Source organism: Heloderma suspectum, chromosome 4 (genome assembly GCF_057233095.1).
Source record: "Heloderma suspectum isolate Gila_16-S chromosome 4, 16-S_ref, whole genome shotgun sequence".
Classification (NCBI taxonomy): Eukaryota; Metazoa; Chordata; class Lepidosauria; order Squamata; family Helodermatidae; genus Heloderma; species Heloderma suspectum.
The window spans coordinates 130,819,818-130,845,213 of record NC_139461.1 but is presented as its reverse complement, the minus strand read 5'-3'; the positions used below and the strand labels follow the sequence as shown (position 1 = coordinate 130,845,213).

At 44.7% G+C, this 25,396-nt stretch overlaps 1 long non-coding RNA gene across 1 annotated transcript; it reads right to left on the bottom strand.

The window, feature by feature from the left end:
* Positions 1 to 19,240: 19,240 nt before the first annotated feature.
* Positions 19,241 to 24,991, bottom strand: LOC146347395 (uncharacterized). Its single transcript, XR_014789873.1, has 3 exons — positions 24,832 to 24,991; positions 23,493 to 23,569; positions 19,241 to 22,703 (listed from the first exon to the last, which is right to left on the bottom strand). It is a non-coding gene; the product is annotated as an uncharacterized LOC146347395 (long non-coding RNA).
* Between the last annotated feature and the right edge of the window lie 405 nt (positions 24,992 to 25,396).

Here is a 25,396-nt window from a genome sequence, read left to right as displayed (position 1 = left end):
AGCATTCCTTCAGAGTTTCAGTTTCTGATTTTGTTTCGCTCTCTTAAGTGGAGGTTGCTAGGTTGCAATGCGGTGCCATCTGTTTTCCTGATTGGGAAAAATATCCAGCATTAGCTGTTCGACATCCTTTTCCAGTTTGTCGGCAAATTTGATTTGGGGCTGATCTGAAAGTTATTGAATTGTGTGAGTAATCTTGAAATTGCCCATGCTTTATTCTGCCACAGTGAGTTATGTGATTTATAAAGCCTCATTACCAGCAGAGTTTAATACTGGTCTTCTGGAGTTCTTTTAAATATATATATATATATATATATATATATATATATATATATATATATTTGTACTGAGTAGCATGCATTTCAGTAACTGCCAACTTCCAGCATTATTCATTCTGGCCACAAAATGGCAAGTGGCTTTTCCCTGAAGCAGAGACTGTAGGTGAAAGTATCCCTCCCTCAGCTTGCTTCATATACTGCACATTCAGAGCTGAACCAAGATCAGCCAACAATGGTTTTTAAAAACTCTTTTGTGTGGAAGGAAAGAAGGCAAGTTCTTGCTGTTCTCTATTCTATGGTGACACTATTAGAAAAACAAGTACTGTTTAATCAAAGAACATAGATTATTGGCATGGTGCAGCAAGAGGGACTGAATAACCCTGAATAATGCCCACCATATTTCCATGAGTGATTATAGTTTCTTACATCGACCCACCTAAGGACACTTACAGCCAACCTGGTGACCTAGAAGATCAGGAAATACAGAGCAACATGTTAGTCAGATAGAGACCTGGTCGTTAGGTTTGCTCAAGATTTCTCCAGCTCTCATCTCAGTACATTTACATATTTACCATGGATATGATCCATCCCCTTCCATGAATCACCCCTTAGTGCATGTCAAGACAGCCTTCAGCCAGATGTTCATTCTCTGAATGCACTGCAGTGTGCCCAGACATATCCTGGAATGGGATGCTGGTGAACGCCACCCATAGCGTGAGCCCGCTGTGTCACTCTGCATACACAGACTACTCATGTTCTGAGGATGAGTACCCTGTGGGGGTGAAGCAGAGTCTGTGGAAGCCATCATGACAGATGTGCATGGGACTTCTTTATCAGATCATGGTTGGGAGCATTACAGTGTGCTTGAGAGCAGATGAACTGCGCCTTCTTGTATTATTTATATGTTGCTGTTTCCCAAGGGTTCTGAATATGTCATTCATATTTAGAATTTTATGAAATTGTTATTGGTGTGTTTTTGTTTTATTTTGACAACAAGAAGGGTAAAATGCTTTAAACATGGAATTTCACTAAATATTCCATGAACACTCACAAAATGGCTAGTGCATTATGCAAGTCCTTCAGCTGCTGGTAGTTCTGTTTGTTCTTGCTGGAACAATTTACACTGCCTGTTAATATCTTTCATCCTTCCAAATCCTGGTGCCTAGGCCAGCAGGCACAAACAAATTTGGTGGTAATTGCCATGTCTTGTCTTCCATTTTTCTCCTGTGATGAACCGAAAGGGATGGAGTCATCCTAATTACAGAATTAGGCAAGCCAACCAATCCAAACTTCTAGCTAGTGAGAAGGCCAGTCCTAAAATCCATTCCAAAATTTTCCTTGCACCTTCATTTGGAGTGGGAAGGGAAGACTCTGAATCAAGTCCCCCTGAAACAACTCTGTTTTCATAAATGTATTTAAACCGAATTGATTAGATTAGAAGTCATATTATTAACTAATTATAGCCGCAGTCTGATAATATTTACAAGGAGTAAGTTCCAGTAAACTCAATGGGACTTACTTCTGCATAGACACGTACATAGGATTGCACTGTAAGATTGTTTAATTGGTTGATTGAGCCTTAATAATAATACTGAATAGCTATCTCTGGTTAGATCACAAATTTCAGTGTAAAACTAATATGTTCTATGACTTTTGTAGTTAACAAGAGCCTAACACAAATCTGAATTATAGTCTTATTTCCAGTAATAATCATATGTAAATCTATATTAATTGCCATTTTATTTATTACTCTGAAGACAAAGTTGTATTTGAAGTATTAATAATACTTATGAATACACTATTTTAGATCACATTTGCCCTTATTACAACTTTTAAGAACTAAAAGGATTGCCAAATATAAAGGACAATAACTAAACCTTTAACGACGTGTATTAAAATATATTTCCTCCGTGTCTCTGACATTTTAATAAACTCTGATTTAACTTCAGTTCTTTTCTACTCAATTATTTCCCTAATAAATTTGCTGGAAGAGAAGGTCAAACCAAGGGCTCCTTCACACGGAGCTTTTATCCTGTGATTGAGATTGCTCCTTCACAGAAGTTTGTGGGCTCTTTACATGATGCTGTGACCCTGCCATGACCCTCCAGGGCATCTCCTGCACTAAATGCCCTTTGTTCCATTTTTAAATAGATTGCAGATAATGAGCTATCGAATTATCCCCTTGTGTTCTGCTTCAGTTTCCTCTGTGAAAAGAGTAAAAGCAGCAAGAGGGTCAATGAAAGATAATGGAAGACTCAGATATGGGGAGAATAAGGGGGGAAGGGGAGGGGAGAAAGGAAGCACATGTAAAGGGAGTCAGTTGTGATCCTGCATTTAAAATGGAAGCAGAAAGCCCCATCTTAAATACAGGATTTTAGGCTGTGTAGAGGCGCCCCACGTGTGTGTTTATCCATATCTCAGTCACATCGTTAGTTCATGTCCGATGTTCCTATGATAACAATACATGGTATGAATAAGGGACCTTCTTATGCTCAACAAGAACATAAAATTCTTATTATTCATTAAGGCAATCTCTTGCCAAATATCTTCAAAGAGCAATCCCATGGTCCCTGGAGAGCATCCCAGGGACCATGGGAGTTTTTGGAGTTTCCCTCTAAGGCCGTAAACATTGCTACAGCCTTGGAAGGGGAACTCTAAAATCCGTGCAGAGATGGTTTTGGATTGGCTGGATACAAGGCCATTTCAGTCATCAGGGAGACCCCCCCCCCCAGTTGGGCCTCCCATCCATGCCAGACTAAAGATTGTGTAACAAAGTTTTCACCCATTGGGACCAACCAGGGGAATTAAAAAAAAAAATCTGCACAGTGAGGGGGAAACTCCCACCACCACAAGGGATGTCAGAGGATTCTGCCACGGATCTCAGTGAGGCCAAATGCCAGTGCATTCGGCCCCCTGAAATCCGTGGCAGAACGAAGCCCCCCCGCCCCACCACCCTGCGAAAGGTGCGCAAAACGGAGCACTTACCTGGTGCCGTTCGCGCTGCTTTGCGAAGGGCGGCCGCATCTGCGGCCACCATTCGCTTCCCCATTTTTGCCATAATAGGCTGCATAAATACTTACATAGCCTATCATGGCTAATGCAGGGATGCCATTTGTGTCCCTGCGGAGGCCATGAGAGGCTACATAAATATTTACGTTGCCTATCATGGCAAAAAAAGGGAATGCAAATAGCGGCCGCTGTAACCGCTGCCATTTGCGTCTGCAGGCTCCGCATGCTTGTGAATGCACCCGGCCGGCAGCTCCGCGGAGTTGCCGTGGAGCGAAGCTGGCCAGGTTAGGATTTCGGGGGGAGGTGCGGAGCGCCTCCTCCCCACCTCGAATCACCCCTTTGAAAAGTTAAGTGACTTTCGCATATCCCTAGCCACCACCTTCTGCCCTGGCTGGCATGAGCTGAGAGGCTTTTGGAAGTGGTGGAAGATTTTCCATTTCTTCCCCACCCTCGACTCCACTGAGGACTGTTCTGCCTGCCTCTGCATTACACCTCCACACTACTTACATGTGCATTCACCTCAGTGCAGTAATCCACTGCTGTCCATGAAAGGTTATAAGGGAGCGCTGATCCCCTTCATGGAAAGAGGGGGTCCTGCGTTTCAGACCATTGTGAGTATTACTTACAAAAGCACCTATATTTCTGGTCTACCAGTTTCCACACATTGAGCAACAATTATTAAAAACAATGAACAGCATAATCCTATAAATGTTTACTCAGAAGAAAGCCTGACTGTGTTCAATGAGTCTTACTTCCAAGTAAGTGTGCATAAGATTGCAGCGTAAATGAGCTCATGCGCTACATATATATGTTAACCACTTAGACAGCAATGCTATGGTCCCTGGGAGAGCATCGCAGGGGCCATGTGATATGTCAGATTCCCCCTCTGGGGTCATAGACACTGCTACAACCTTGAGAGGGGGAATCCAACATTGGACCTTCCCCCTCCCCCTGACCCATTCCCTCACAACCACTGCAGAAAGGGAGAGTGGAAAGGGGGAGCAAAAGTGGTGGTAGAACAGTAGGACGGGAAGGGAGAGGAGAGGTCAGGATCCACAGGGTTCTATGGCCAGGGCCAGCCCTACTATTAGGCAAAAGTGCAGCAGTCACTTCGGGCAACAGATGCTGGGAGGCAGCAGCAAGGTGTTGGAGGAGAGAGCTGTATGTGCCTCATGGCCTGTTCTGTGCCCTCTATGTTAGCCTGCTGCCTTCAGGTGCAGTGGAAGACATAAGAACAGAAGAAGAGCCATGCTGGATCAGACCAAGGGTCCATCTAGTCCAGCATTCTGTTCACACAGTAGCCAACCAGCTGTCGACCAGGAACCCACAAGCAGGACACGAGTGCAACAGCACCCTCCCACCCATGTCCCCCAGCAACTGGTGCACACAGGCATACTGCCTCTGATACTGGAGGTAGCACATAGCCATCGGGACTAGTAGCCATTGATAGCCTTCTTCTCCAGGAATTTATCCTCCAGAAATGTATCTAACTCCCTTTTAAAGCCACCCAAAGACACTGTCCCATTGCCAGCATTGTAGAAAGATTCAACTGCCAAGTCAGCTTTTCTACATGGAACAGGAGGGGGTACCATCTTGTCCTTCACCTCAAGCAGCAAAATATATTGGGCCGACCCCCTCTATGGCCTCTCCATTGCCATTTCTGCCCACTGCTGGTAAGTCACCTAGATGGGCTCAGAGGCCTGTCTACCCAAAATTGTATTTTTAAAGAGCAATGGGCCGTGAAATTGCCTCCATCCTCCTCCCACTCTGACTGACTCTTGCCAGCAGAGCATCGTATAGACAAAGACAGATATAATGTTTTATTATATTAAGTGGTATATAAATATTAATAAATACATACATATGTTGAAGGCCCAAATCCCTTTCCTTAAAAAAAACAAAAACAAAAAAAACAACCACAAAAAAAACTATGACTGTGCTGATAACATTGTTGTAGTTATCAGGAATACAAAGGTAACCGCAACAAATGCCCTTAAATATATTGGTTTGGGTTAGGTTTTTCGACATTTAATATTGAATGTATCAAACAGTGGGGTTTAAACTTTGCTAAGAATCCTGCTTCCCCCACTGAAATCTGAAATGGTGCTGCATGTAACAATATACACAAGGCCAGAGAGTGAAAGTCAATGAATGAACCAGAAAAAAGGAAGAAAAAGAAAGTAATTCTTCAGCAGAAGTATGTACAGCCCAAAACTTTGAGATGATTTAGAAGAGCAGGCTTTATTGCATTTTTATTGCCATTTTATTTGAAGTAATTTTTTTAACCTGCACACAAAGCAGGTACATCTTAATTACACTCTGCTTCAGGAACCAAATTAATTTTAGCATCTGTTTTCTTGCATATCATAGAAACATGATGACTCTAATTTGCCATATATCCACTCTTGCATCCTTCAAAGCATCTTGTATTGCTGTCATTAGAGTTACTTTGGTGCTTCCACCGTAACTGGCTTGTTTATAAAAAGGAACTCTAAAGAAAATGTGATGGTCTACGGTGTCGCTGAAACACCTCTGCCTCAGATTCAGGCAATGAATGTGGAATATTCTACTTACTAGTAGAATATTCTAGTTACCATTCTAAAATTACTAGCCATTAATTTGGTTACCATTAACCACCAGTAACGCTCAAGAAGAGACAGGCCAGAGTAGCCTTTGCCAGCAAACACCTAAAAAGGCCTGCCCAGTTCTGGCATAAGATTCTTTGGACAGATGAAACCAAGATTAACTTGTACCAGAATGATGGGAAGAGACAAGTATGGAGAAGGAAAGGAACAGCTCATGATCCAAAGCATGCCACATCATCTGTCAAACATGGTGGAGGCAGTGTTATGGCATGGGCATGTATGGCTGCCAATGGAACTGAGTCACTGGTGGTTATTGATGACCTGACTGCTGAGAAAAGCAGCAGGATGAATTCTGAAGTGTGTAGGGCTATACTTTCTGCTCAGATTCAGCCCATTGCACAAAGAATCAAGTAAGAATCATTTGGCTTTAAGATCATGAGTGGGAGAGAGGGAATCCACAGAGCCACACATCATCATCATGAAACATCATCATCATCATCATCATCATCTCACACAGAAAGCCCTTGGAACACAGCAGTAAGTTCTCTGAACACTCCCCAAATCCCACTCTTTGCATATCCACCACAAACATCCCCCAAATCTGCCTGCATACTCAGAAGTATGCTGGTGTGGTGTAGTGGTGAGAGTGTTGGACTGGGAGCCAGGATATCTGGGTTCTAGTCCCCAGTTGGCCATGGAAGCTCCCTGGGTGACTTTGGGCCTGTCACAGACACTCAGCACAACCTACTTTACAGGGCTGTTGTTGTGAGGATAAAATGGAGAGGAGGAGGATAATGTAAGCCGCTTTGGGTTCCTTGCAAGAGGAAAAAGGGTGGGATATAAATGCAATAAATAAAATAGAAGCAACATTAGTGAGAAGCAGCCCAATACAAAAATCCAGCTTGCATACAGTCAGGGCCAGAAATATTGGAACAAGGATAACTGTTTTGGCAGAACTGGGCAGGCTTTTTTAGGTGGTTGCTGGCAAAGGCTAATCTGGCCTGTCTGTTCTTGAGTGTTACCAGTGGTTTGCACCTTGTTGTGAAGCCTCTGTATTTACATTCATATAGCCGTCTCTTGACTCATTGATGTTGACAATGACATGCCTAACTCCTCAAGAGCCTTCTTGACCTGGCTAGATGTTGTGAAATGGTTCCTTTTCACCATGAGCAGCATTCTGCGGTCGTCTACTTTAGTTGTCTTCCATGGTCTTCCAGGCCTTTTCTGTTGCTGAGCTTGCCAGTTCATTCCTTCTTTTTCAGGATGCTCCAAACTGTTGTGTTGGCCACTCCCACTGTTTTTGCCATCTTTCTGATGGGTTTATTTTATTTCCTCAGCCTAATGATGGCCTCCTTCACTCACAAGGACACCTCTTTGGACCTCATGTTGGGAGTTCCAGTGAGCAGCTACCAAATGCAAATGTAACACTCAGAACCACCTCCAGGCCTTTTATCTGCTTGATTGGTCATGGGGTACCCAGGAAACAGGCCACACCTGGCCATGTAGCTGCTTGTCAGCCATTCGTTCCATTACTTATGAGCCACCAACGATGGGTGTGTGTGTATGCCACTGGCTGTCCTTCCTGGGTGGTTAGTGCCCCACTTTTGCCAAACCCCTTGAATTACAGCTGAAAGTCCTGACTTCGCTCCCATCTGGGTGTGTTTCCTTTCACCTTCAATGTGGTGGTGTACAGAGGTCAACTGCCGAAACAGTTATCCTTGTTCTAATATTTCTGGCCCTGACTGTATATACTACTGGTGGTCAGTAGGAGAAAAGCTTTAAACAGTGCACTGCAAATACAATGCAGAAAGAAATAGGGATGTCAGAGAATTCCGTCACTGATCTCGGTGAGGCCAAATGCCAGTGCATTCGGCCCCCTGAAATCCATGGCGGAACGAAGCCCCCCCCTGCACCTCGCGAAAGGCGTGCGAAACAGGACACCTACCTGCTGACGTTCATGCTGCTTTGCGAATGGTGGCTGCGTCCACGGCCGCCATTCTCTCCCTCATTATAGCCGTGATAGGCTATGTAAATACATACGTAGCCTATCACGGCTAACGCAAGGACTCCATTTGCGTCCCTGCAGAAGCCGTGATAGGTTATATAAGTATTAGCGTAGCTTATCACGGCAAAAAAAAAAAAAAAAGGAATGCAAATGGCAGCAGCTACGGCAGCTGCCATTTGCGTTCCCTTTTTTTTTTGGCCGTGATAGCCTACGTAAATATTTATGTAGGCTATCATGGCCAAAAAAAAAAAGGGAACGCAAATGGCCAGATGTCCGGCTGTGGGCGGCCTCGGCCGGCGGCTCTGCAGAATCGCCGTGGAGTGGAGCCGGCCGGAGAGAATTTCTGGGGGAAGGACGGAGCGCCTCCCCCGCACCACGAATGTCACCCTTCGAAAAGCTAAGTGACTTTCGTACATCCCTAGAAAGAAATAAGGGCATAAACACAGACACAGACACTCCCTCCTTCCCTTGCTTGTGCTCTCTCTCTCTCTCTCTCTCTCTCTCTCTCTCTCTCTCTCACACACACACACACACACACACACACACACTTCCTCACTCTCCTCTCCTCTTAAAAATAATTTAAAAATCCCAAATAGTCTCATGGTGCTCCAACCATTCCTCTCTCTCTCCGTCTGCCTGGAGAGCTGTGATGTGACCTTGACCCTCTAGAACAGGTTATTAAAGACTTATCTTGGGACACTCTTGTTGCATCCTTATTTGTGAATGACATACAGAATTCATGGGTTGAGATGGTGGCAATCTGTAGAAAACAAACCGCACTGGCTGCCTATTCGCTACCAGGCCAGGTTTAAGGTATTAGTACTAGTGAACAATGCCCTAACGACAGGAAGCTCTGGCATGGGCTGGTCCATGAAGTCATGAAGAGTTGGAAGCGACTGAATGAATAAACAACAAACAACGCCCTAAACAACTTGGTGCCAGGATACCTTAGAGAGTGCCTTCTCCTTACCAATCTGCCTGGTCACTGAGGTCATCGGAGGGCTTGCTTCTGGTGGTTCCACATGGACCTATGGCCTGGTTGGAGTCTACCAGTAAAAGAGCCTTCAGCGTGGTGGCCCCCTTTCTGTGGAACTCCCTGCCTTTTGGAGTTCAGGCAGGCACCAACTTTGTGTTGCTTTCGGCACCTCCTGAAGACATTGTTATGTCGGGAGGCCTTCCCTATGTGACCAGCTGCAGTTTATTAAGTTCAGAATCTGTTCTTTTAAAATATTTCAATTGTTTTAATTATGGGGTTTTATTATTGTATCTTGTTCACTGCTCCAAAATCTTTGATATGGAGCAGTATGTAAATATTGTAAAATAATAATAAATAATAGTGAGTGTGCAGAGAACAACCAGGATTGCACCTGCTGTTCCCACTCCCAACTTGCATCCACTCCCACATTCTATGCATTCATGGAGCCTTTGAGAATAGAGCCTATGCACATACAAAATGAAAATGCATCAGTGTTGTACACATAATCTGGAATCCTGCAAAATATCGTATCCCTTATAAACTGGAAAGAGCCTACATGCATATTGTGTCCCCAATGTAGGCTGCCTTAACACAGGTAGAGTTCACAATGCAGTGGAGGCTGGTGGCTCTGATTTTGGTGAGGATGTAAATCCATTCTGGGTTTCAATCAGAACCAGTCAGAGCTCTAAAGAACCTATCCAGAATGCTGAACCCTATCCTCAAAATAGGTTCAGCACCTTGGATAACTCCTTTAGAGTTCTGGCTGGCTCTGACTGAAACCCAGAATGGATTCACAGCCCCACTGAAATCAGAGCCACTAGCCTCCACTGTCACAAAGGATCCATGACCATTTGTATTGGAGTAGGGACAGTGAGCATGATTCTGTTCCACAAGTTCAGTATCTCTGGATTTCAACTGTAGGCTCCTTCACACAGAGCTTTTATCCTGCTATTGAGGTTGCTCACTCACAGACGTTCATGACATCGTCAACCTCTAAGGCACATGCAGAGGTATTTCCTAGTTATTCCATCTCAAAAAGATCAAGATATAATGAACTATTTATTTTAAGTCGGCATGTTACATGATTCGAAGAGCCACTAGATGGAGATGTTTCATTGAGTTCCATGGAACCTTGGAAATTAAAAGCTTCCCCTCTCAGCAATCACGTGGTCACTGTCTGGGTTGTTGTTCAGTCATTAAGTCGTGTCCGAATCTTCGTGACCCCATGGACGATAGGACGCCAGGCTTTCCTGTCCTCCGCTCTTTCCTGGAGTTAGGGTTGGCGGAGAATTTCTCCCCGAAACTTCGGGGGGCCGAGCGCCAACGTGTTCGGCCCCCTGAACAAGTTTCGGGGAGAAATCCTCCGAACCCCCCCCCCCGCACCCCGCACACCCCCCGGGACGGGACTTACCTTCACCGAATGTCCCTCCCGGCGGCGGGTCTGGCCGGCGGTTTGGCGGGTGTTTGAGCGGGGCAGGAGCAGCAGCCGGTCTTTCGACCGGCTGCCGCCGCCGCCATTGCAATAAAAGAAAAAAAAAAAAAACGCCCCCTGATAGGCTACGTGACGATTCACGTAGCCTATCACGGCTAGATTTGCAAAGTCAGCCGTGATAGGCTACGTCAATCGTCACGTAGCCTATCAGGGGTGACTTAAAAAAAAAAAGTGTGTATGGATAATGGCGGACCCCATAGGGAGCCGCCATTCCCGTTCCTTATTTGGTCGCTGTAGTCTACGTAAATGTTTACGTAGACTACGGCGAAAATAAGGGCAACAATATTTGCGTTGCTCTTATTTTCGCCGTAGTCTACGTAAACATTTACGTAGACTACAGCGACTAAATAAGGAACGCAAATGGCAGCTCCCTATGGGGGCCGCCATTAGCGTACGCGCTTTTTTTTTTTTAAAGTCACCCGTGATAGGCTACGTGACGATTGACGTAGCCTATCACGGCTGACTTTGCAGATCTAGCCATGATAGGCTACGTGAATCGTCACGTAGCCTATCAGGGGGCGTTTTTTTTTTTTTTTTTTAAATTTCGCGTTCGCGGCCGGGCAAGGCGGGAAGCCTCCTCCCCGGCCTGAATTTCCGCCGGGCCGAGGCGGGAAGCCTCTCCCCCCGGCCGGAACTTCGCGGGGGGAGCAGCGAAGCGCCTCCCCCCCACCGCGAACGTCCTTCGAGGACAGGTAAGTGACTTTCGTCTACCCCTACCTGGAGTGTGCTCAAATTCATATTCATTGCATCGGTGATGCTATCTAGCCATCTCATCCTCTGCCATCCCCTTCTCCTTTTGCCTTCAATCTTTCCCAGCATCAGGGTCTTTTCCAGCCAGGGAGTTTTCTCTTCGCATTAGGTGGCCAAAATATTTCAGCTTCAGCTTCAGTATTTGTCCTTCCAATGAGCAGTCAGGGTTGATTTCCTTTAGGATGGACTGATTTGACCTCCTTGCAGTCCAGGGGACTCGTAAGAGTCTTCTCCAGCACCACAGTTCAAAGGCATCAATTCTTCGGTGCTCAGCCTTCCTTATAGTTCAGCTCTCTCAGCCATACGTTGCTACTGGGAAAACCATAGCTTTGATTATACGAACCTTTGTCGGCAAGGTGATGTCTCTGCTTCTTACTATGCTGTCTAGGGTTGCCATAGCTTTCCTCCCAAGGAGCAAGCGTCTTTTAATTTCATGGCTACAGTCACCATCTGCGGTGATCTTGGAGCCCAAGAAAATAAAATCTGTCACTGCTTCCATTTCTTCCCCTTCTATATGCCAGGAAGTGATGGGGCCAGATGCCATGATCTTCGTTTTTTTAATGTTGAGTTTCAAACCAGCTTTTGCACTCTCCACTTTCACCCTCAACAAGAGACTCTTCAGATCCACTTTGCTTTCTGCCATTAGGGTTGTATCATCTGCGTATCTGAGGTTGTTGATAATTCTCCCGGCAATCTTAATTCCGACCTGTGATTCATCCAAACCGGCGTTTCTCATGATGTACTCTGCATATAAATTAAATAAGCAGGGCGACAATATGCAGCCTTGTCGTACTCCTTTCCCAATTTTGAACGAATTGGTTGTTCCATGTCTGGTTCTTACTGTTGCTTCTTGACCCTCGTACAGGTTTCTCAGGAGACAGGTAAGGTGGTCTGGTACTCCCATCTCCTTCAGAATTTGCCAGAGTTTGTTGTGATCCACACAATCAAAGGCTTTAGCGTAGTCAATGAAGCAGAAATAGACATTTTTCTGGAATTCTCTTGCTTTCTCCACGATCCAGCAAATGTTTGCAATTTGATCTCTAGTTCCTCTGCCTCTTCAAAACCCAGCTTGTACTTCCGGTAGTTCTTGGTTAACATGCTGCTGAAGCCTAGCTTGTAGGATTTTGAGCATAACTTTGCTGGAATGTGAAATGAGTGCAATTGTGCAGTAGTTTGAACACTCTTTGGCATTGCCCTTCTTTGGAATTGGAATGTAAACTGACCTTTTCCAGTCTTGTGGCCACTGTTGAGTGTTCCAAATTTGTTGGCATATTATCTTCTGACCCGCCGCCGCCATTTCCAGTTAAAACACACACACACACACACACAAAAACGTGATAGGCTACGTAAATGTTTACATAGCCTATCACGGCTAGATTTTTAAAAAACACCGTGATAGGCTACATAAATGTTTACGTAGCCTAGCACAGCTGATTTAAAAGAAAAAAAATGCGCGTACGCAAAAGGTGGTGCCCATGGGCGCCGCCATTTGCATTCCTTAGTTTGGAACATCTTAGTCTACGTAAACATTTACGTAGACTAAGACGGCGAAAATAAGGGGAACGCAAGTAGCATAGCTTCTACGCTATTTGCGTTCCCCTTATTTTCGCCATCTTAGTCTACGTAAATGTTTACGTAGACTAAGACGTTCCAAAATAAGGAACGCAAATGGCGGCGCCCATGGGCACCACCTTTTGCATACATGCATTTTTTTTCTCTTTTAAATCAGCTGTGATAGGCTACATAAAGATTTACGTAGCCTATCACGGCTGACTGCAGGGATGCAAACGGCGGCGGCTACGGCCGCCGCCATTTGCGTCCCTGCTAGCCAGGGGCCGGATGTCCGGCCGCTGGCGGAGCCGGCTGGCGGCTCTGCAGAATCCCTGTGGAGTGGAGCCGGCCGGCCAGGATTCAGGGGGGAGGGATGGAGCGCCTCCCCCCGGCCAGAATTTCAGGGGGAGGGACGGAGCGCCTCCCCCCCACCACGAATGTCACCCTTCAAAAAGGTAAGTGACTTTCGTACATCCCTAATATTGAGTGCAGCACTTTAACATCATCATCTTTTAGGATTTTAAATAGCTCAGCTGGAATACTGTCATCTCCACTAGCTTTGTTGTTAGTAATGCTTCCTAAGGCCCAACTGACTTCACTCTCTAGGATGTCCGGCTCAAGTTCAGTGACCGCGCTATCATGGTTATCAAGGACATTAAGATCTTTTCTGTATAGTTCTTCTGTGTATTCTTTCCACCTCTTCTTAATCTCTTCTGCTTCTGTTAGGTCCCTCCCTTCTTTGTCCTTTATCATGCCCATCTTTGCAGAAAACATTCCCTTGAGATCTCCGGTTTTCTTGAACAGATGTCTAGCCTCATCAGACAGCCACTTTGCTTCTTGCATTTCTTTTTCTTTGCGATGGATTTCGTTGCTGCCTCCTGAACAATGTTACGGACCTCCGTCCATAGTTCCTCAGGCACTCTGTCTATCAGGTCTAATCCCTTAAATCTATTCCTCACCTCCACTGTATATTCATAAGGGATATGATTTAGGTCATACCTGAATGGTTTAGTGGTGTTCCCTACGTTCTTCAGTTTAAGCCGAAATTTTGCAAGAAGCAGCTCATGATCTGAGTCACAGTCAGCTCCAAGTCTTGCTTTTACTGACTGTATGGAGCTTCTCCATCTTTGGCTGCAAAGTACATTTATTTATTTATTTATTTATTTATTTATTGCATTTATACTCTGCCTTTTTTCCTCTTGCAAGGAACCCAAGGCGGCTTACATTATCCTCCTCCTCTCCATAATCAATCTGATTTCCATATTGACCATCTGGTGATGTCCATGTGTAGAGCCGCCTCTTGTGCTGTTGGAAAAGAGTGTTTGCTATGATCAGTGTGTTCTCTTGGCAAAACTCTATTAGCCTTTGTCCTGCTTCATTTTGTACACCAAGGCCATGCTTGCCTGTTATCCCGGTGATTTCTTGACTCCTACTTTAGCATTCCAATCCCCTATGATGAATTGGACATCTTTTTTGGTGTTAGTTCTAGAAGGTGTTGTAGGTCTTCATAGAACCAATCAACCTCAGCTTCTTCGGCCTCAGTGGTTGGGACATAGACTTGAATTACTGTGATGTTGAATGGTTTGCCTTGGATTCGTACTGAAATCATTCTGTCGTTTTTGAGATTGTACCCCAGTACTGCTTTTCCCACCTTTTTGTTGACTATGAGTGCTACTCCATTTCTTCTAAGGGATTCTTGCCCACAGTAGTAGATATGATGGTCACCTGAATTAAATTCGCCCATGCCTGTCCATTTTAGTTTGCTGATTCCCAAGATGTCAATGTTCAGTCTTGCCATCATGTTTGATCTAGGGGTGGACGAAAGTCCCTTACCTGTCCTCGAAGGACGTTCACGGTGGGGGGGAGGTGCTTCGCTGCTCCCCCCGCGAAGTTCCGGCCAGGGAGAGGCTTCCCGCCTCGGCCCGGCCGAAATTCAGGCCGGGGGGGAGGCTTCCCCTTCCGAAAATAGCGTTGCCCTTATTTTCGCTGTAGTCTATGTAAACATTTACGTAGACTACAGCGACCAAATAAGGAACGGGAATGGCGGCTCCCTATGGGGGCCGCCATTATCCATACACGCTTTTTTTTTTTTTAAAGTCACCCGTGATAGGCTACGTGACGATTGACGTAGCCTATCACGGCTGACTTTGCAAATCTAGCCGTGATAGGCTACGTGAATCGTCACGTAGCCTATCAGGGGGCGTTTTTTCTTTCTTTCATTGCAATGGCGGCGGCGGCAGCCGGTCGAAAGACCTGCTGCCGCTCCCGCCCCGCTCGAACACCCGCCGAACCGCCGGCCGGACCCGCCGCCGGGAGGTACATTCGGCGACGGTAAGTCCCGTCCCGGGGGGGGGCGGGGGGGTTCGGAGGATTTCTCCCTGAAACTTGTTCAGGGGGCCGAACACGTTGGCGCTTGGCCCCCCGAAGTTTAGGGGAGAAATTCTCCGCCAACCCTAGTTTGACCACCTCCAGCTTACCTTGATTCATTGATCTTACATTCCAGGTTCCTAAACAATCTTGTTCTTTACAGCATCGGATTTTCTTTTCACCATCAGACACATCCACAGCTGAGTGTCCTTTCGGCTGTGGCCCAGCCGCTTCACTCTTTCTGGTGCTACTTGGAAATTCCCTCTGCTCTTCCCCAGTAGTATATTGGACACTTTCCGACCTGAGGGGCTCATCTTCCAGCGTCATATCTTTTAGCCTTGTGATACGTTCCATGGGGTTTTCTTGGCAAGGATACTGGAGTGGGTTGCCATTTCCTTCTCCAGTGGACCACTTTTTGTCAGAACTCTCCACCATGACCTGTCCATCTTGGGTGGCCCTGCACGGCATAACTTATGGCTTCACTGAGTTACACAAACCCCTTCGCCACAACAAGGCAGTGATCCATGAAGGGGTCACTGTCTGGGAGCCTGCTGTGAATGCAGAAAGGCTCCACAATGGGAGGACTGCAGGTTTTTACTTTAATGTAAAAGCAGCCCCTATGAACAGAGCTGATGTTTGGGGCCGATTGAATCAGAATGCTGTGGAGTTTAGGCAAAGAAGATGGGGAAAAAAAACCTTAAGAAATAATGAATATATATTACTGAAACCATATGGACTCTATCAAATGACAAAAGAACCCTATTAAGATTAATTTTGCCACATTTGAACAGAAGTAAATTAATCTTCTCTCCCCCTTTTATCAACAAATGTGGTCCAGATGGCTTCAACATGCCTGTTCTCTCTCCCTCTCTTGATGCAGTATTTTGCAAACCAAAAGCCTATTTTCATTTCTCATCTCCCATTTTTCCACTTTGAACATTTGGACTTTAACTATTTGTGCTGATTGTACTTTTCTCACATCTTGTATTTTGATCAGTCTAAGGGGATTTCACATATTTTTCATAAAATTTAACTTGTTGTGTAGTAGAGTGTTCATGAATATTCTTCTACAAATGGGACTTAACAGTTGACAAACAAATATTGTACTGTGGAGTTCTTCTGTTCAGGGTTCCAGTGAAGCAAGTATACCCCTTTCTATGATACTCCATTCCATCTCTCCTCCCCCAGTTTCTCAGCCCGCTCCCCAATCAGACACTAAGCATTCTGTGCCCACTGAACATGTTCAGTCCTCATTGGGAGGTCTGGGGAGTTGCCACCTTAGTGTTAAGATTTGTTCTATTTCCTCCAACCTTGGGATTCCTCCAAGCCTGCTCATACCTCTTTCTTGTATGTGGGTGCTGTTCTTTTGGGTACATAAAGATAGGCACTTGGAGAAATATATATATATATATATATATATATATATATATATACACACACACACACACACACACATATACACACACACACATACATACATATTTTATCTGACTACCAGAGTAAGATATTGCACCTTTTCTTCCTTTTCCCACTTAGATCCTGTACTAGGGATGTTGGAGGAATCCGTGGGGGTGGAACTCATTGAGCTTTCATCAAGTTGGCCCCCAAATCCTATGTTTCAGCTAAAATTGCACAGTCAGATCCCAGAATAAATCTTGTAATAGAACACATGGTTTGGCCTACACATGTAGGATTTTATGCATGTGTGGCTGCATTGGAGAGGCCATGCCCACATGGATGGCCAAGGATGGTGAAGGGAAGCCTGCAGGCTCCACATAATGGGCTGGCCAGCCCTGTTAGGTATTGTCTACACCAGCCCTTACTACAAATGGAACATTGCATGTGATGCATAGCTACTGCCGAAACAGCGGCCCTACAACTCTTTCCCCACTCTCTGCCATAATGTAACAAAAATATGTGACGCTATAGAAAGTAACATAGGCTGCTGGTTATACTGTCAGTATGGGTGAGAAATTTATTGGGTTCACATTTTAATGTGAAAATTCCCAATCTGCACTGCCTGAGACTGAGCATGTAATGGAACACATCTCGCCAATGAAATCCATACATGTCTGAGGCTTACAATGAACTTCCGGGGGTGGGGTGGAGGTGCATAGAAAAAATGTGTAAATTTAAACAAATGTGCACAAAATGGGAAAAAATGCATACATTTAAGAATTCTCCAAATATCAGGTTGCTGCTTGTCTCTTCTCGATTTGTGCACACATCTGCGATCATTGTTCATTTTGCCCAAATAGGAAAATTGCACAAAATGAACAGCTATCAAACATGAAAGTTGGACCCAAAATCCCCAAATGTGTGCAAATTTCCACATTTGCACAAATGTCCCCATAGACGCAAGCATGGTTGATTTAAAAATCAGCGCATTTTTGAAATTTTGGCAAAATTGAATGGGGAAATTTGCCCAAATGGAACATGAGCAAATGTTTGAGAATTTGCAAATGTTTTCGGTGGATGCGTTGTCATGCTCGTGCTTGCATGCAGGGGTGCAAACCGGGTGTGCTCTCATGCTTTGCAAGCAGAAATGAAATTCTCATATATCCCTAATAATGATTACATTTAGAAAAATGCACATGGAAATACATGCAGATTTCTGAACAGAAAAAGAAAAGGCTCACAATCCCATGTGGACCCAAGTCGGAATGAGTTTTGAGGTCGAAAACAAGAAGCTCAACAAGGTTAACATATTTGCCAATCCTTAATTGTCAGATGATCCTTCTGTCTAGCCCAGTATTATATGCACTGACTGGCAGCAGCTTCCAGCATTTCAGACATGAGTCTGTTTTAGCTCTACCTGGAGATGCCAGGATTGAACCCAGGAACTTTTCCGTACAAAACCTGCCATCTGCCACTGCGGTACCACTCCTCCCCATTGAACTCTGAGTTTCCTCAGCCCCTCAAGTAGCAACCAACGAAGCAGAAGATGTGGGGAAGTCTGAAGCAGAATAACGTCTTTGTGTTTCTAAATTTCATTATGAAGTTGTAGGTTAGGGAAGCCATTTCCCATTTCCTGGAGATGCACTCATCCACACAGCCACCACATCTGCGTGTCAGTCAGGACTGTTGCATGAAACCTATATTTGTAGATTTAGTATCATCGGCTGCTTAACATACCCAGCCTCAATTTTGCCTGCCTAAATGACTGATATAGATAACCTCATGCTTCAACATCCTGCTATTTGAGAGACTGCAAACAAAAGGCATATCATAAATGCAGCTGAATGTAAAAATTTGAACTGTTCCTTTTGAAAACAAACATACGTTCATTTAATATCTTCTGCCTTTCCCCCGAGCATTTGATCAAATTTATTTCCTTTGCTAAATGGCAGTATTGCTCCTTTTTTATCATTGAATTTGACAGTGTCAGGGAGTTTGGAGTTATGACCAAATTTTCCAAACCACTGGCACCATAATTCAGCTGCATTTGGTACATCCAATGGCATATTGATAGTAATAAGCTGCTTTGCTTAGAGCTTAGTGAATGAATGAGATTTTCTTCTTTGAATAATCAACTTTCCCAAATCTGCCTTGGACAAGTATACTACACATGGTTAGCATAAGCCTTATGCTTATCACCTGTACCATACCTGTCCAAGGGAATTCCATATACTTTTCCATCTTCTCATGTCACTATCCTTAGGTGAGCTGAGTAGTAAGAGATCACAATTCAGAGACCTGAAGGAGCCAAAATTAAGAGCTGGTCTACAAAAACCCAGCCAATTTTGGGAAGAGCAGTTTGACAGTAGACCAGATGGCCTTGGGAGGTGGTGGCCTCTCCTTCTCTTGAAGATATTAAGCAGAGGCTGGACAGCCATCTGTCAAGGGTGCTGTAGTTGCATCCTATGTTATAGATCTTGCGTTCAGCAGGAGGTTAGACTACAGTCCCTTGTTGCACAATTGGAAGATCTGGTGGAACTCCGCTAGTGCTATTTGAGTTTGTGGAATGACCATGTTGGAGATTGCCCTTTGTCACTGGGCTATCTTTTGAGAGTTGATTTATCTTCCTGATGCCTTCCCAGTGTCATCCTGATAATTGTAATCTGGCCTATTCATCGCATTTTCAGACTGTATTTTCTGTCTGGTACAAATCAAGATTTAAAGGACAGCCTCCTCTCCTCCTGCTACCAAAAGATAGCACTTCCTTAAAAAAACAAAACAAGTTTGTTAATATTACATTTGACTTGGAAAATAGCTGAAAGAGAAGGTCGATGTCTGAGAGTGTGATTTATTATGGAGCCTGGGCTCCAAGGTTTGTTTTGTCAGGCTGGATCGCTGCTGTTGTAAGGAATTCTCTGCCCTCCTGAAGAAGAGTCAGAAAATAATATAGAAAAGTCACACGCTGAGAGATACACGGAGAGATGAAATATCACTGACATAAAACTCACGTTTGAAGCTAACAATGGGCTGAGTAATGTATTTGCTCTTTGCTGCATATTGTCTTTTCCTCCAGTGATTTGTCTTCCCTTTTCATTACTTCTTTCCTGTTTTACATTGCAGCTGCAGTTGACAAATATAAACGCCAGCCATACAACAGTGTCAAAGAAAGATGCAGACTTACAGAAAGGCAAGGATGGAAAAGATACAAGCAAATGTCAGACTAGACCTGGAGTTCTCAAAATGGTCAGTCACTAGATGCAGGTCTTCCCTGCTTGCCATCACTCTGGCATACAGCTGCTTAGCTCCATTTGTCCACTGGACCAGGATTCAGAGCAGAAGAGAATTTTCAAACTTCCTGCCATCATTAAACCCTTTTCACATTCATTCATCTGCCAAGGAACCCCTGATGGTCTGTCATGGAAATGCACTGTATAACATGGGATTCTGGGGATGCTCTAGCGGGCGCACCTCATGCAGTGCACACCCTAGAGCATCCAGACCTGTTGGGCCTTACCGTCATCATACGCTGAGTGTGCATCATAAAACACACCCCACTATTGTTCTGCAGCTGCACGTTGCAGGAGAAGATCAGTAGTGGAGGACATTCTTTCAGGGAAGCTTGTCCACCATTATTGATCATCTCATTGAAGAACCCCTGAAGCTTTGAAGGAACCCGAGTGTTCTCTGGAACATGGTTTGAAAGTAAGGTGACTATGTGTACTACTTTACAGAGAAGGGTCCTCAGTTTGAAGGTGTCCTCTACTTGAAAGGCTGTCTATTTGAAGTCCAGTTAAAAGATAAAGAAGCATAAAAAAGGAGAGAAGGAACTTTGAATTTGCCCCTCAATAGCTGGCACCCAGACAGCAGACTGAGTAGCCATAAAAATCCTCTGGTCTTCCTCCCCACTATGATGAGATGTATTGTGTTCCTCTTAAAATTATAGTAATTATTTCAAAATTTGCATCTACACATATTTGTAGATGCATAGATGTGCATATAATTAGCATATTCAAATTATATGCAAATCAGTACCCCCTTTTAATCCTCTTTTTGGTGATGTGTAAATGGCCAGCCTATGTGAAAGCCACTGGAATAGAGGTTGATGCTTATTCAGTGTTCCATACAGGACTGTGGGGGAGGGACATTTATGGCATGAGTTGGATGAAGAGTGTTCTTCCGTACAACCTTAAAAAAACACACACCCTCACAACCACCTTCCCTGGCCAGCACAATTCTTGGAATGTCCACGGGGGAGACATCAGATCATAACATCCTTCCTTGGGGATTTTGGGCGTTCCGGGAAATGTCTGGCCAGGGAAGCTGGCTGTCCAGGCCTTGCAAGGACTTTTTTCTTTTAATGACAAGGAAGAAGAACACTCTTGGCCACGTTGTAATCACCAGTCCCCCCAGCCTGCTCCTCTTGGAACAGGAGTACTTTGCTTGCAGAAGGTTCCAGGTTCATTCTCTGGTATCTCCAGCTAAAAGGATCAGGTAGCAGGTAACAGGAAAGAGTTTCTGCCTGGAACCCTGGAGAGCTGCTGCCAGTCAATACTAGGCTATGGATGTTGGAGGAATCTGTCCAGGGGGTGGGAGTTGCCAAGCTTTCTTCAGCTCAGCCCCCTGAACTTTGGCTCGCTCCTCACGAGCTTGCCCCACTTCATCTGGATCGAGTGGGGCCAGCTCGCAGATTTTCCATTTCTTGAAATGTACATATATAGAAATGTGCGCAAATTCCAGGGTGCAACTAGTATGCTTTACACACATTTCAGCTGTAATTTGCGTAACTTGCACAAACTTCAGCTGCGATTTGTGTAAATTATGTAATTTGCAGCCAAAATTTGTGTAAACCAAGCAAATTGCGCTCCACAAATTGTGTACATTTCTATTTGCATAATTTTTTTAAAACAGAAGTTCTTGGATTTCAGGAAAAGCCCTGTGGCTTAGCGAGTCAGGTGCTCACTGGGAGTTCGTCAAGCCCCCCAAAGGCCAGATTCCACAGTGAAGGACATTCCTATCCCAGGCTTGATAGACCAATAGTCTGACTCCATCTAAGGCAGCTTCCTATGTTCCCATGTACACCTGAACATAGGCACTGGCAGCTTTCCTCACTTGGGGATGCCTCGTATGATATATTTTCCCATGCAGGAAAATGTTCCTGCATACAAAATACACACAACTTGGTGCCATTTACAACAGAGCATCCAAAAGAGGTCAGCTGTAAGACCCAAGAAATGAGAAGGCAAACAGCTCATATGGTTTATGACAAGCTGTAAAGATGTGAAGGTTGCTGGATAGCCTTGACGTGAAACAGGATGTCTGCATTTAAAATCTGTCATGGAGAAGGTTAAGGCTCATAGTTTATTGGATGTGCAACCAACGTGTCCAGAAAAGTCTGTGTGTCACAGGCACACACATTTCCTGGGTCACTGTCTGTTGTAAAATGAATTCTTAACACATTGTGCAACCATCTCGCCTCCTGTGATAATATTCAACATGCACAGCTCCCCCTCCTCCTCATGACACTGCTTTGCTCTTGCAGGTATTTTATCTGTCAGTGTTAAGACTTCAAAAGCCTAATTTACCATTATGACAACCCTTGTGAGGTAGGACATTGTTAATGTTCCCATTTTACAGCCCAGGAACTTGGGTAAGTTAGGTTCATGGCCAGCAGGTGAGTCTGGTGGGATTTCACCCAAGGTCTTCTGGGATCAGTTTTCTATTCCAGTGGTGCCATCAGGAAAAAAAACAACACCCTTTGGGGTAGAAGTCCAGGGTCCCACTCAGCAGAATGAGCAGGAGGGTCTCAAAAGCCGCTGGCTGGCTTGCCATATTTTGATGTAAATTAAGTAATATACATGACCATCTAAAGAGGGGTCTCTCCCTATAAGAAGACCATTAGGTCCAGAGTCAGGACTTGCCCTGGGACTAGAAAGCAGAAGGGAAGCACCCTCTGGACTCTGCCATCAGCCAGCATTCTTAGAGCCACCAGGAGGTTGCATGTTCTGCTCCCCAGGAATAAGCCAAGGGGGAGACCAACCTGGTCCATCCATCAGCCAGAGAAGGCTCAGCTGCAGGGAGCCTCATTCGAGGAAGAGAACCAGCATGAGAAGATCAGCCTGGCCTGACGTGCATTGCTACTAGCTCACCAGCTGGTTCTGGCCTTGAAAAACTGGTCTCCTTTTCCCTCAACTCCTCTTCCTTTGTATGCCCTGTCTTTGCATTTGTAAGCCTGGTGACAAAGGCCTGTCTCTCTCTTCGACTGATGTGTGAGTCACGTTTGGGAGACAACGATTGTCTGAAAAGTGGGATAAAAATGCAGTAAATAAATAAATAAAATTACCTAATTTCATCACTGCTCTATAGTACTATATTAGTTTGCATAGGAGATACAAGCTGCTGGTGACGGTGAGGAAATGTGCAGAAGTTACATTGGTAGGTCTGACACACAACTTAATACAGGGCTACTATTTTCAACTGCTTCCTACCTACACCACGCGTCACATGAAGTTCTGCTTTCAGGGCCATTTTGTGCTGTCACTGGCCCAAAAGTCTACACAGACAAGTGTGGTTTTCAAAACCAACACCCCACAGGTTTCTTCTGGTGCTCATGACATGCACATAGGTCATGCTTAGCTGTAGTAATTCATAGATCCATCCAACCAAAGATTTGGAAGAATGTCATATGGGAAGTGATCTATAGATTAGCTTGATGACAAGGAGTGTTCTTTGAATGCTGGCGGTCCTTCCAAATTAAAAAGTATTGTTCTAAAACAGTACAATGCTTACTTGAAAATGTAGATGTGCTTGGGCTTCCATGGAATAAAATATAATGGCATGCAATTAGAATGTCACACAATTTATAACTCATATTTACAGGGAGGGGGAGTAGAGAGCCATCTGGGGTGTATTTAATGTGTTCTGCCTTTAAAAATAAATAGTAAAAGTCAGGCTTGCATTAAGTAGTTTTTAACACTTCGATGGGGAAAGCCAATCTCTAAATATTTCATCCTTCAAAACAATAAAGCCTTTTCATTAATATTCATTAAGATAATGAAGCACAGATACCTTGCAATGCTCTAGTTACCTGCTTGGATAATTGCATTTGTTCACAAACGATGGATCTTAAAATGAATGTAGTAGCGATCATTATTTTCTTGCATTCTGAGTATGCATAAAAATATATAGAAATATAATTTTAAATTGTGAGTAAACATTCCAAAAATGTCACATTGAGCAAAGCTGAGTAAATATTTGATGTTCTTACAAAAGCCGACCATGTGAGATTAGCCAGCTGGACAGGCGGCACATCATCTGATACTGTAAGTCTTATTTTACCAACAGCAAACCTAAGCCAACTGTTTTTCAAGTGGATACTTACAAATCATATCTAATTAATATCTGGTATTAATTCATGGAGAGAGAGAGAGAGAGAGAGAGAGTTAGTTTAACACTTTGGTAAATCTCCCTCAGTATATTTTCATTGTTTCTGCAGATTGTTGTTAAAACCTTGGCTCCCATTTCAGACATTAAAAACTGCATGATATATGCCTTTCCTTTCCCTATGGATGGCAAAAATAGCAATCTTCTTTTGTAGGAGGACCTCCTGGGCCTAAGACAGGTTACCAACTGTTCTTGGAAGTCAGGCATACATTATTAGCAGCTATAATGTAGCAGATTCTGTATGTTATCCTATTGAAATGGACAGGACCAGGTTCTGGCATAAAGGGTAGGCATAGCTGGGCACTTCCTGAGGCCCCACACCCCAGCAGGGACCCATGGACAAGAGTCCCCTGGAGTTGCTGCTCCTCTTCATCACTGCAACCTGAATTCACCTCCCTCTCGCTCTCGCCCAGACAATGGTGGTGCTGAGAAGGAGTAGCAGATGCCCCTGCCTACTTGCTCACTGGCTCTCTGCTTGGCAAGCAAGTAAGTGGTAGCAATGATGAGAAAGAGGAGGAGCAGCAGCAATAGCAGCTAGTGACAATGGTGGTGAGAAGGTAGACAAATTGAAGGAGTGGGCCTATTGAGGCTGTCTTGCACTATTCCCTCAAAAACCTGGGCCTGGACTTGTGCAAAAAGCAATTAGTTTGCAAAATTCTGGATTCCTGTTTTGTTAGGACAGATCATTCTTTCGAGAATAGTCCAGATGTTGCAGGAGGGAAAGTCCAGGCCATAATGTCAGGTGCATGCACACTGATGGTGCTGCACGTGTGCACTATATGATTTAATAGGGCGGTGCACCATTTCAGCATGAAGCTCAAGCTCCGAGCTGAAGCGGTGCGCTTTGGGTTTCCTCCAAGGCAAGGTGGAGAGGGCATGAAGCAGCGCAGAGCAGATTAGGTTGCTCCAAAGAACTTCGGTGCACTTTTGCAAGATCTGGAAGCCCAGACTCCACTGCCGCCTCCCAGCCCCCAGCATCTTACCTGGGTCCTATGGATGTGTTGCACAAAATGCTAGTTTCGCCCCCTGGAGGCTAGTCCAATTTGCCCCAAAGAGGAGAGTCAACTTCAGGCTGGGTCCAACTCGATTTTATTGTTTGCAAACAGTTTGAAAAAGGAGCTCACGCTCAAAAGCAGAGTCGACCCTGGGCAACCCCCACGCTACAGTTTTATCACCTCAGCTTGCATTCCTTAGCCAGCATGTCACTTTGATTGGTTGCTAGCAGTTTGCTTGGCAACCTTATCTTAGGGTTACTGTCTGCTCATTCCAGGCATGCGCAGCTCTTACAATACTACGTGCTGCTTAAGACACATACAATGGCTTTTAGGTTACATTTTTACTACAGATGTGCGCTGGCAGCTGTCTTGTTGTTCGGGGGGGGGAGCCATTTCAAAAATGGTGACTCCCTGTATTTTCAGAATTATAGGGAATTGCCATTTTAAAAATGGCTCCCCCCAGCCCCCGGAAGAACAAGACAGCTGCTGGCATGTGTCCAGAGGGCCTAGGAGCTGGCATCAGCAGCAGCTCCCCCAGCAGCAGTGGCAGCAA